We start from the raw sequence: 9,859 nt of genomic DNA, 5'->3' as shown, positions 1-9,859 counted from the left end.
GCCTTGGCTGGGTACTTCACTTGGTTAGAACATCATCCCGATACCCCAAGGTTGCATGTTCAATCCACAGTAAGGGCACATACAAGACTTAACCAATGAAGTTTCGAGCTCTAGCTGGTAGCTAAACATACGTGCTCCAGTTCTTCAGTACCAGTGGCCATCATCGATGCCCTTTGATTCCTCTGGGCACACACTCCACCGCCATAAGCTGCCGTCATGGTGAAGCTCAAAAAGGCTGGTAAAAATCAAGTGACCCCAAGAAAATGGCTCCTCCTCCAAAGGAGGTAGAAGACAGTGAAGATGAGAAAATGTCGGATAAAGAAGATGAAAGCAGTAGAGAAAAGGTTACCTTCCTCAGAAAAAAAGGCAAGAAGAACTACCACAGGTACATCTACACAATGGAATTCTACACTGCTTTAAAAATGAAGGAATTCTTACAATTTGTAGCAGCATGGATGGAACTAAAGAGCATTATGCTAAGAGAAATAAGCCAGCCAGAGAAAGATAAATATCACATGATCTCACTCATTTGTGGAATATAAGAAACAACATAAACTGATGAACAAAAATAGAACCAGAGACATAGAAGCATTGAACAGACTGTACAACTTCTGAGAGAAGGCGGGAGGTGAGGGGTAAGAGATCAACCAAAGGACTTGTATGCATGCATATGAGCAAAACCAATGGACACAGACAGTAGTGGGGTGAGGGCTTGTGTTTGGGGGTGGGATGGCCAGGGAGAGGTCAATGGGAGGGAAAGGAGACTCACCTAATACTTCATTTATTTTAAAAAAAATATATTTTATTGATTTTTTTTTTTTTACAGAGAGGAAGGGAGAGGGATAGAAAGTTAGAAACATCAATGAGAAAGGAACATCAATCAGCTGCCTCCTGCACACCTCCCAGTGGGGATGTGCCTGCAACCAAGGAACATGCCCTTGACCAGAATTGAACTAGGGACCCTTGAGTCCTCAGGCTGACCCTCTATCCATTGAGCCAAACCAGTTTAGGCTCACCTAATTCTTTAAACAATAAAGAATTTAAATTTAAGAGAAAAGAAGGCTACTACAACTCCAAGAATGAAAGTGATGGTTTCCCCAACAAAAGAGATTACAGTTGCCACACCAGGCAAGAAAGCAGTTGTCACCCCTGGCAAAAGGCAGTGGCTATGCAAACCCCTCACAAAAAGGCAGTAATTACAGCCAAAGTGTTAGCCACACCTGGTAAGAAGGGAGGCACACCAAGCAAAGCACGGTAGCAACCTCTAGTAAGAAGGGAGCAGCCACCCAGTCAAGGGAGCAAAGAATGGCAAGAATGCCAAGAAGGAAGACAGTGATGAGGAAGATAATGATGACAGTGAAGAGGAGGAGGAGGAGGAGGAAGAGAAGGAGGAGGAGGAGGAGGAAAAGGAGGAAGAGGAGGAAGAGGAGGAGGAGGAGGAGGAGTAGGAGGAGGAGGAGGAAGAGGAGGGAGATGAATTTGAGCCAGCAGTGATGAAAACTATTGCTGCTGCTCCTGCCTCAGATAATGAGGATGATGAAGAAGATGGTGATGAAGATGAGGATGAAGAAGAAAATGACTCTGAAGAAGAACCTATGGAGATTGCACCAGCCAAAGGCAAGGAAGCTCCCGTAAAAGCTGTTCATGTGAAGGCTAAGAGTACAGCTGAGGGTGAAGCTGAAGAGGAGGACGATGAAGTTGATGAAGAGGATAATGATGAGGAAGAGGAGGAGGACGACGAAGAGGAGGAGGAAGAGCTTGTCAAAGAAGCACCTGGAAAATGAAAGAAGGAAATGGCCAAACAGAAAACTGCTCCTACGGCCAAGAAACAGAAAGTGGAGGCCACAGAACCAACTATGGCTTTCAATCTCTGTTGGAAACCTGAACTTCAGCAAGACTGCTCCTGTTTAAAAATGGGCATTAGTCATGTTTTTGCTAAAAATGATCTTGCTGCTTTGGATGTCAGAATTGGTGTGTCCCGGAAATTTGGCTATGTGGATTTTGAATCTGCTGAGGACCTGGAAAAAGCCTTAGAACTCACTGTTTTAAAAGTCTTTGGCAGTGAAATTAAACTAGAAAAACCAAAGGGAAAAGACAGTAAAAAAGATTGAGATGCAAGAACAATTTTGGCAAAAAAATAAATAAATAAATAAATAAATAAATAAATAAATAAATAAATAAATAAATAAATCTGCCTTATATGGTAGGATGAATTAAAAGAAATGTTTGAAGATGCTATGGAGATCAGATTAGTCAGCAAGGATGGGAAGAGTAAAGGGATTGCTTATATTGAATTTCAGACAGAAGCTGACGCAGGAAAACCTTGTAAGAAAAGCGGGGAACAGAAATAGATGGGCGATCCCCTTCTCTGTACTATACTGAGAGAAAGGTCAAAACCAAGACCACGGAGGTGGAAAGAACAGCACTTGGAGTGGTGAATCAAAAACTCTGGTTTTAAGCAACCTTTCCTACAGTGCAACAGAAGAAACTCTTCAGGAAGTATTTGAGAAGGCAACTTTTATCAAAGTGCTCCAGAGCCAAAATGGCAAATCTAAAGCGTATGCATTTATAGAATTTGCTTCATTTGAAGGTGCTAAAGAAGCTTTAAATTCCTGAAATAAAAAGATAAATCGAGGCAGAGCAATCAGGCTGGAACTGCAATGACCCAGAGGATCACCTAATGCAAGCCAGCCAGCCAAAACTCTGTCAAACGTCTGTCTGAGGAGACTACAGAAGAGACATTGAAGGAGTCATTTGATGGCTCTATCTAGGCAAGGATAGTCATCGATCGGAAGATGGCCTCTTCCAAAGGGTTTGGTTTTGTAAACTTCAACAGTGAGGAAGATGCCAAAGCAAAGAGGCATGGAAGATGGTGAAATTAATGGAAACAAAGTTAATTGGGACTGGGTCAAGCCTGAGGGTGAAGGTGGCTTTGGGAGTCTTGGAGGCAGAGGCGGCCGAGGTAGATTTGGTGGCAGAGGCTGGGGAGGTTCTGGCAATCGAGGAGATTTCAAGGAGGCAGAGGAGGGGGAGGAGACCATAAGCCACAAGGAAAGAAGACGAAGTTTGAATAGTTTCTTCTATCTCTGTCTTTCCTTCTTCCATTTGAAAGAAAGGACTCTGGTGTTTTCACTCTGTTAGCTGATCAGTGACAGAGCCTTCTAAGGACATTCCAAGATGGTATCCAGTCCTGTGGTCTATTTGGAAATCCATTTAGGTAATATTTCAAAAGAGATACTCTGTTGGTTTTGTCTGGATATTTGTATAAACTTTTTAGAGATGAATGGTAGAGCTAACCCTTATAGGTAAGTTTTGAATTTATATTATTTCTTCCCACGTACAACGCTTTTCCCCCCTACAGATAGTTTTCTTGTGTCTGTGTTGGGGTAGAAAGGAAAGCAGAATGTTTATCATAATTTTGCTTCAGTGGCTATGAGACAAATTAAAAGTTCTAAACTCTGGGGGCGGGGGGGGGGAGGGAAGAATCAGCTAATGAATGCTTAAATAAATGGGACAACAAATTGATGTTTCTCACTCTCTCTCTCCCTCCCTCCCTCTCTTTCTCTTTCTTCTTCTTCTTCTTCTCCTTCTCCTTCTTCTTCTTCTTCTTCTTCTTCTACTAAATATATTTTTATTGATTTTTTTTTTTTTTTACAGAGAGGAAGGGGAAGAGATAAGAGAGAAACATCGATCAGCTGCCTCCTGCACACCCCCTACTGGGGATGTACCTGCAACCGAGGTACCTGGGACCCTTCAGTCTGCAGGACAATACTCTATCCACTGAACCAAACCGGTTAGGGAGCCTTCTTCTTCTCCTTCTCCTTCTTCTTCTTTTTAAATTTGTGATAACTCAAATTTGTTTAGTGATACAGGAGACCTCCCCATATTTTTGGAAAATCAGAACTCCAGTCATCATTAAGAAAAGTAACCAAATTTCATCTATTACAAATATTCTAGGAAATGCTTTAAAATCTGAAGTGCCCAGGGAACTATAATATAGTTATAGAAAAATAAATTAAATAGTGGTCTCTCCCACTCATCTAGGATTAAGGTCTGGTTTATTCTAAGAGAAAGAGGTAATTTCAAAGCATATCTTTCTATACTATTAGATAAAGCAAATGAAAAGTATATATCAATCAAAAGAACAATAATAGTTATTGTAAACACTAGAGGCCCTATGCAAGAAACTCATGCAGGAGTAGGTCTTCATTGCCCCAGCCTGGCGACTGCCTTGGCCCTCACAGCCCAGCTTCATCCGAAACGTCGTCCAGAAGAATGTCCAGAGGGTTGTTCCACTGGCCATTCAGTCGATTTTCATATTGCTCTTTTATTATTATATAGATGTTTTTGTCATTGGTATTATAGCATTATTCTACTAACTTGGCAACTAGAAACAAAAATTATTTGTCTAAAAATACATCTGGGAGTGGTGTATAGGTCTGCATGTCAGGAACTATCTCTGGGCTATAACCATAATGAAAGATGTAAATCCGAATACTATAAAAACATATATACAACTCAATATGGTCTCCCAGTACTCTGGCTCCAATCTTCTAACAGAATGTTTGTTTTTACCCTTCATGTACTGGTATTGATCAGAATTCAAATCAATGATGAGTCCATCACAGTCATGTGAAGGCTCCCCATTACAGAGTCACTCTGCACTCTGAGAAACGCTGATGAAAGGGGTGGAACTCATGGGACTGTCACTGTTATATCCCATCTCTTCTAAAACATCGATATGTACTTTCTGCAATTTTCAGACAGAAAGCATTAACCTTTTAATGTCCCCTAAGACTCTGATTTCCAGAGGAGGCAATCGGTGATCATATACAGGCAATGTTAGCAACATGATTCCATCAAGTCAGTGCTTATTGCATAATATGTCCACATATTCAAGGAAGCCTTCAGCCAGACAGCTACATGCTTGGTTGTCCAGTAGCAAATACAGAGTTGATTAGGACCAGCCATTTCCTCCTCCACTGCCCTGGGTTCCAGGAAGGGATGGTGGCTTAGAGCAAACTGGAGCCACACAGAGAGAAACTGAGTAGGGTGGCTTTGGGAAGAGGGCTAGAGGGGCACACCCACCACTGTCCCTGTGCTGAACCCCTCTCCCACATTGCCCACTTTGCCAAATGCCATCTTTTCCCGGGTAGAGCACTCCATTCCATTAGGCATCACTCCAATAAAAATGTTTTTAAAGATTTTAAAGAAAATAGGGTTAATTAAACCAAAACAGAGCATCTATTTTAACACCTATCCTAACCCCTTAGATCAGTGCAATACCCTGTTAGATCTTCACTCCTCACCACAATCCTAACAGGCAGGTAGCATTAGCTCCCCCATTTTTCACGTGGGAGAACTGAGGTCACTGAGACTGACTAGCATGAATAACCAACTGGCCCCCAGGAAGAAAGAGGTGGAGGCTGGCTTTGGACAGGTAGTCTGGCTGCAGAGGATTAGTTCTAAGTTACTCACACCTGCCTCTTGCTTCCAATGAAGCCACCTGAGAAGTCGACTCAGAAATCACAGACAGATTCAAAGTTCTGCTGTTGGTAAGGCTTAAGCAGGTGATCACAGTGGGCTTCCCAACCCCCCAAAACTGAACTCACTCTCTGAAATGGAAGCTTCTCTCTGGCAGGATTAGAAGCACAGGGATGAGCTCCAATGAACCACCATCCTCCTCCCGGGGAAATCGTGAAGGGCAGAAACAAGCTGGAGCTGTTCTTGCTCCACTTCTCCCTCCGGGCGAGAGGAATGGGAAACGTCTCCCTTATTTGTTTGGTAGTGTGATGAGTGTTACAAAGGTAGGGGAAAATCTTCTCTTTTACCCATCTGAGGTTATCCAGCGGGGGCCCTGTATTACACTGGCCAAATGCAGACTAACAAGAGTAAAATGAAAAGAAGTGTTAGGATTGTGGGCCAGTGATGCGGGCTGTGAAAGAATTACAACCGAGAGAAGAGACAGATGTAGATACAGGGAGTTTATTTTACTATCCCTAGCGTAGGGGTGTCGAACTCAATCAGAGAAGGGGCCAAAATCTAAAATCCAGCCTAAATCGCGGGCCGAATGGTTTACTGAACAGTCATAAACTGACAATGTCATAAACTGACAGCGGAGTGCAGTGATGACAGCGAGGTGCGGGCCACATTGCAAGGCCTGGCGGGCTGGATTTGGCCCGCGGGCCTTGTGTCTGACATATGTGCCCTAGCGGGAGAGGGCCGGTGCATTGCTAATCAGTAGGAAAGCAAAGAACAAAACACTGCTCCCCTTTTAAAATTTTGGCTGCTGTTAACAAGGAAAGTAGGGGGGTTTGGGGGCTGAAATTAAACAGACATCAGGGGGTTGTAGTTTGTTAGTTCTTCATGAGACAAATGTCCTAGGGAATTGTCTTATCAGAATTTTCCAAAGCCTGTAAAATATTCTTAGAGCAAAAGTTATGAAGAGTTCAAATGAGGTTTGTTTGAAGAGGAGCAAGGAAGGGAACTTTCTACTAATTATCTCTGGGTTGTAAACCAACAGGAAGGAGGTATATGCAAGAATTTAGCCTTGAGAGTAACTTACCTTGTCTTGCAGTTTGAACAGAGGGGCTGTTTGAATCTTGGGGTTTAATTTCCAGGTGCCTCTCATAAACTGTGGAAGGCTACAGCAAAGGGAAAGAAAGGCCCTTTTTCCATTCTAACAAGAAGTTTAGAGGGAGGGAGGAGGGAGGGAGGAAAAAAAAAAGTTTAGTAACACCCGCATATGGATGTACTTGTTGCTGAGTAAGCCAAAGGAGTAGTTACAGCTCAAGTTAATATATCATCTAGGCTAAAACAAAACAACAACAAAAGTTTGGAGCTTTGGGGGAGATGGGAGGCAAGTTAACGGAAGTTGTCTGGGAAAAGTTTGGTAAAAAAGGTTGTTTAATAAGATCTGTTAAACAGCTTGAGGTCCTATATTCTTCATTGATGAGATCTGTTAAGAGTCCTCTTGTTCCTGGTAAGGATAGGGAAACCTACAAATGAAAATTTCCTTTATAAATGTAAATTTTCTTTTTTTGACCTAAATAATAAAATAATCAGTTACTTTACCAACAAAAACTGATTTACTCAGGAACAGTAAAGAATTACATTTTGGGACATGCAAGCTGTGGCAAAACCATAGGCAAGTCTGGAGAACAAAGGGACTATGTTCTTCTATGGAGGAAAGGAGGGAGATGGGAAGGTTGGTACAAACAATGAGTCCATTGGGGGAACTGGGAGTTTGAAGTACAGTGGCCTTTTGTTGGCTGCGAGTGACAGACTCTCATTGACTGAGCTGTTGCCTGACAAGGAGAAAATCTTCCTCCTGCCTTGGGTAGCAAAGCAGAAAACAGCTTCCTGTTAGATATGCAAGGTAAGTCTTTTCCTATTTGTGATAATTGATCATGAGTGGTAGTGTTGTGGGCGATGAGAATGACGACCACCAGTCAGCCAAATTGGAATTTAGGAAGCCTTTATTACGAACTCGAGTCCGGGCTCCCGTCTCAACTGACACAGCAGCGAGCAACGAGAGCCCTGACCCACTCTAAGCACGCTACTTTTATCCCCATCTTAGGGATGCCTGGCAGATTATGATTGGCTAAAGTTTTAACAAAGAAAGGTCAGTTATAAGCTATAGAAAATTCCACTAGTACAGTAACATTTAAAGTTTATACAGCACCTGGGCTGGGGGTTTATTTTCAGCTTAAGCAGTCTCTGTTTGACCTGGTTTGGTCTGTTTGTTCTGCCATGCAGCTACTGGAAACAGGACGTGCCTGCCTGGGGGTTGAGCCTTGCAACAGAACTATTTTATGGCTAACAGTTATGCTTAGCTAAAGCATATCATACTACATTCTTTGTTGTGGGTCTGGTTGCTCCTTCCTTTCCTGGCCTGGAGCCCTGCCTCGACAGGGTCTTGCCGGCCAAAACAGTAGGGCATGAGAGCTTCTCTTCTGGCCTCCCAACTCTATTTTAGCAAGGTTTTCCTTATTAAATTTTACACTTTACAAAAGGAAAACTTGTGCCCTGTTTTATTTATTTAAAAAAAATGTATTTTCATTGATTTCAGAGAGGAAGGGAGAGATAGAAACATCAAGGACAAGAGAGAATCATCCATTGGCTGCTTCCTGGCTGTGCCCTGTTTTAGAGCTTTTCCTGTTGTCTGCTGGTTCTCAATGGCATATTTTGGGGTGGCATATTCTGGTGCCTCTCAAACGACAGGTCAAAGAAGAGATCAGCTGCCTTAGTAGATGGATCTACATGTTGTGTAGACTGTCATTTAGAGAAAATCTAAGATCTCAGTCCACATGATAGATTCCTATGTTTTCTTCATTATGGACCAATACTATGATCTCCTCAAGAGTATGTCATCAGAACCTTTTCAGACAGCTCTAAAAACAGTGGCAAAAATAAATAAATAAAAATAAGTAAATAGAAAATGAAAACAGTGGCTAATCTATGACTTGATTGCCAACTCAGCAGCCCACACTATTTCTCAACAGTGTAAGATCCTACCAGACCAGCTAGCCCCATGATTTATGTTCCTAAAAGAAATCCATTGTCTTTTACTTCCTTATTTTATGGCTGTCAACCTACACCTCTCAAGGAATGGGAATGTGGTAGTCATCCAACTTGTAGGTGTCCCTTGTCATTCCTTCCATGTCGTTCTAGTAAACCACAAAGCCTTTGAGATCTGTGATCCCTTTTTTCTATGTTTTCCCGGAACCCCCACCCAACAAATTTCCCTTTGCATCCCATTGGCCATAACTGGGCCTGGTGCCCATATCTGAACCAATAACTGCCACAGGATATGTGGTTCACTGATCAGCCTAATCAGAACTGGCCCCAGGAGGGGCTCCTCACCAGAGAAGAGGTTGGAGGAATGCGGGGGTGGGGGGGACCTCCACAGTGTCTGACATCCACAGCAGGCTTTCCCACATGCCAGTCTGTTACATCACATACACGCTGAGGTGGACCCATTGTACCATCTAGCCCATGAGAGACCAGGAGAGTTTGCTCTGTGCTTCAGAGGCCCTGGTATTTCAAAGGAGCTTCAGGGAGAAAATAGAAATAAGAACAAGAAAGCAGGCAGCCCTGATTGATAATGGCCTTTTTCCTTGGTCAACAAGGAGATCCGTGTGGACTGGAGCTAACCCTGTAAGTGATAGGTGACCGCAGGTGACAATTTAAGTAACACATATTGTGAACTACCCGTCACAAATATACATGCCTAAATATATCCAGATCCCAAACCTTGGAACCTATGAATGTTGTCTTATATGTGAAAGGTAGCAGAATACACCATTGCAAAATATGCCTCTTTGGTGTAGGGATTGTTTTGAGCTGATCATTTTGAAAAACTGCAAACACAAGAGAAACTCTAAAACCAGAGTAGAAGTTACCCTTTTGTAAAGGATGTTTGTAAGGAAATCACCCGTGGCAAGGGTGTCTCCCTCTCTGTTCCAGAAAGAGATAGAAGACTGTAAATCATCAGAGAATCTTATCAATGGAGAAAGCAACCACTTAAATCTACAAACAACCTTACCCAATGTTTGCTTTGCTTTTCTTGGCAACTTCCCATAACTGCTCCCTACCCACCCATCATGTTTCTTTAGCCAAAGATGGTATTTAAGATAGTGGCTTGGGCCACCTGGGGAATTACTGTTTCCCCAGATATTTCCCGTACATGTTAGTAAACTTCCACTTGTTTTTCTCTCGTTAATCCGTCTTTTATAACAGAAGGGTCTCAGCCAAGAACTCAGAAGGGTAAAGAGCAAAATATTTTTTTTTTTTATCCTCACCCAAATGTATGTTTACTGATTCAAGAGAGAGAAGAAAGGAAGAGAAGGTGAAGGAG

General features: G+C 42.5%; 2 pseudogenes across 2 annotated transcripts; one reads left to right on the top strand and one right to left on the bottom strand.

The window, feature by feature from the left end:
• Nucleotides 1–216: 216 nt before the first annotated feature.
• Nucleotides 217–3,074, top strand: LOC311633784 (nucleolin-like; annotated as a pseudogene). The gene is made up of 4 exons: nt 217–366; nt 1,054–1,397; nt 1,455–2,129; nt 2,208–3,074. The product of its transcript is annotated as a nucleolin-like (transcript).
• A 1,326-nt stretch (nt 3,075–4,400) lies between these two features.
• Nucleotides 4,401–4,971, bottom strand: LOC311633783 (sphingomyelin synthase-related protein 1-like; annotated as a pseudogene). Its single transcript has one exon. The product of its transcript is annotated as a sphingomyelin synthase-related protein 1-like (transcript).
• Between the last annotated feature and the right edge of the window lie 4,888 nt (nt 4,972–9,859).

Source organism: Pipistrellus hanaki, assembly GCF_964339955.1.
Source record: "Pipistrellus hanaki genome assembly, chromosome: 15".
Taxonomy (NCBI): Eukaryota; Metazoa; Chordata; class Mammalia; order Chiroptera; family Vespertilionidae; genus Pipistrellus; species Pipistrellus hanaki.
The sequence above is the reverse complement of the archived record's forward strand: the minus strand, read 5'-3'. Positions and strand labels throughout refer to the sequence as shown.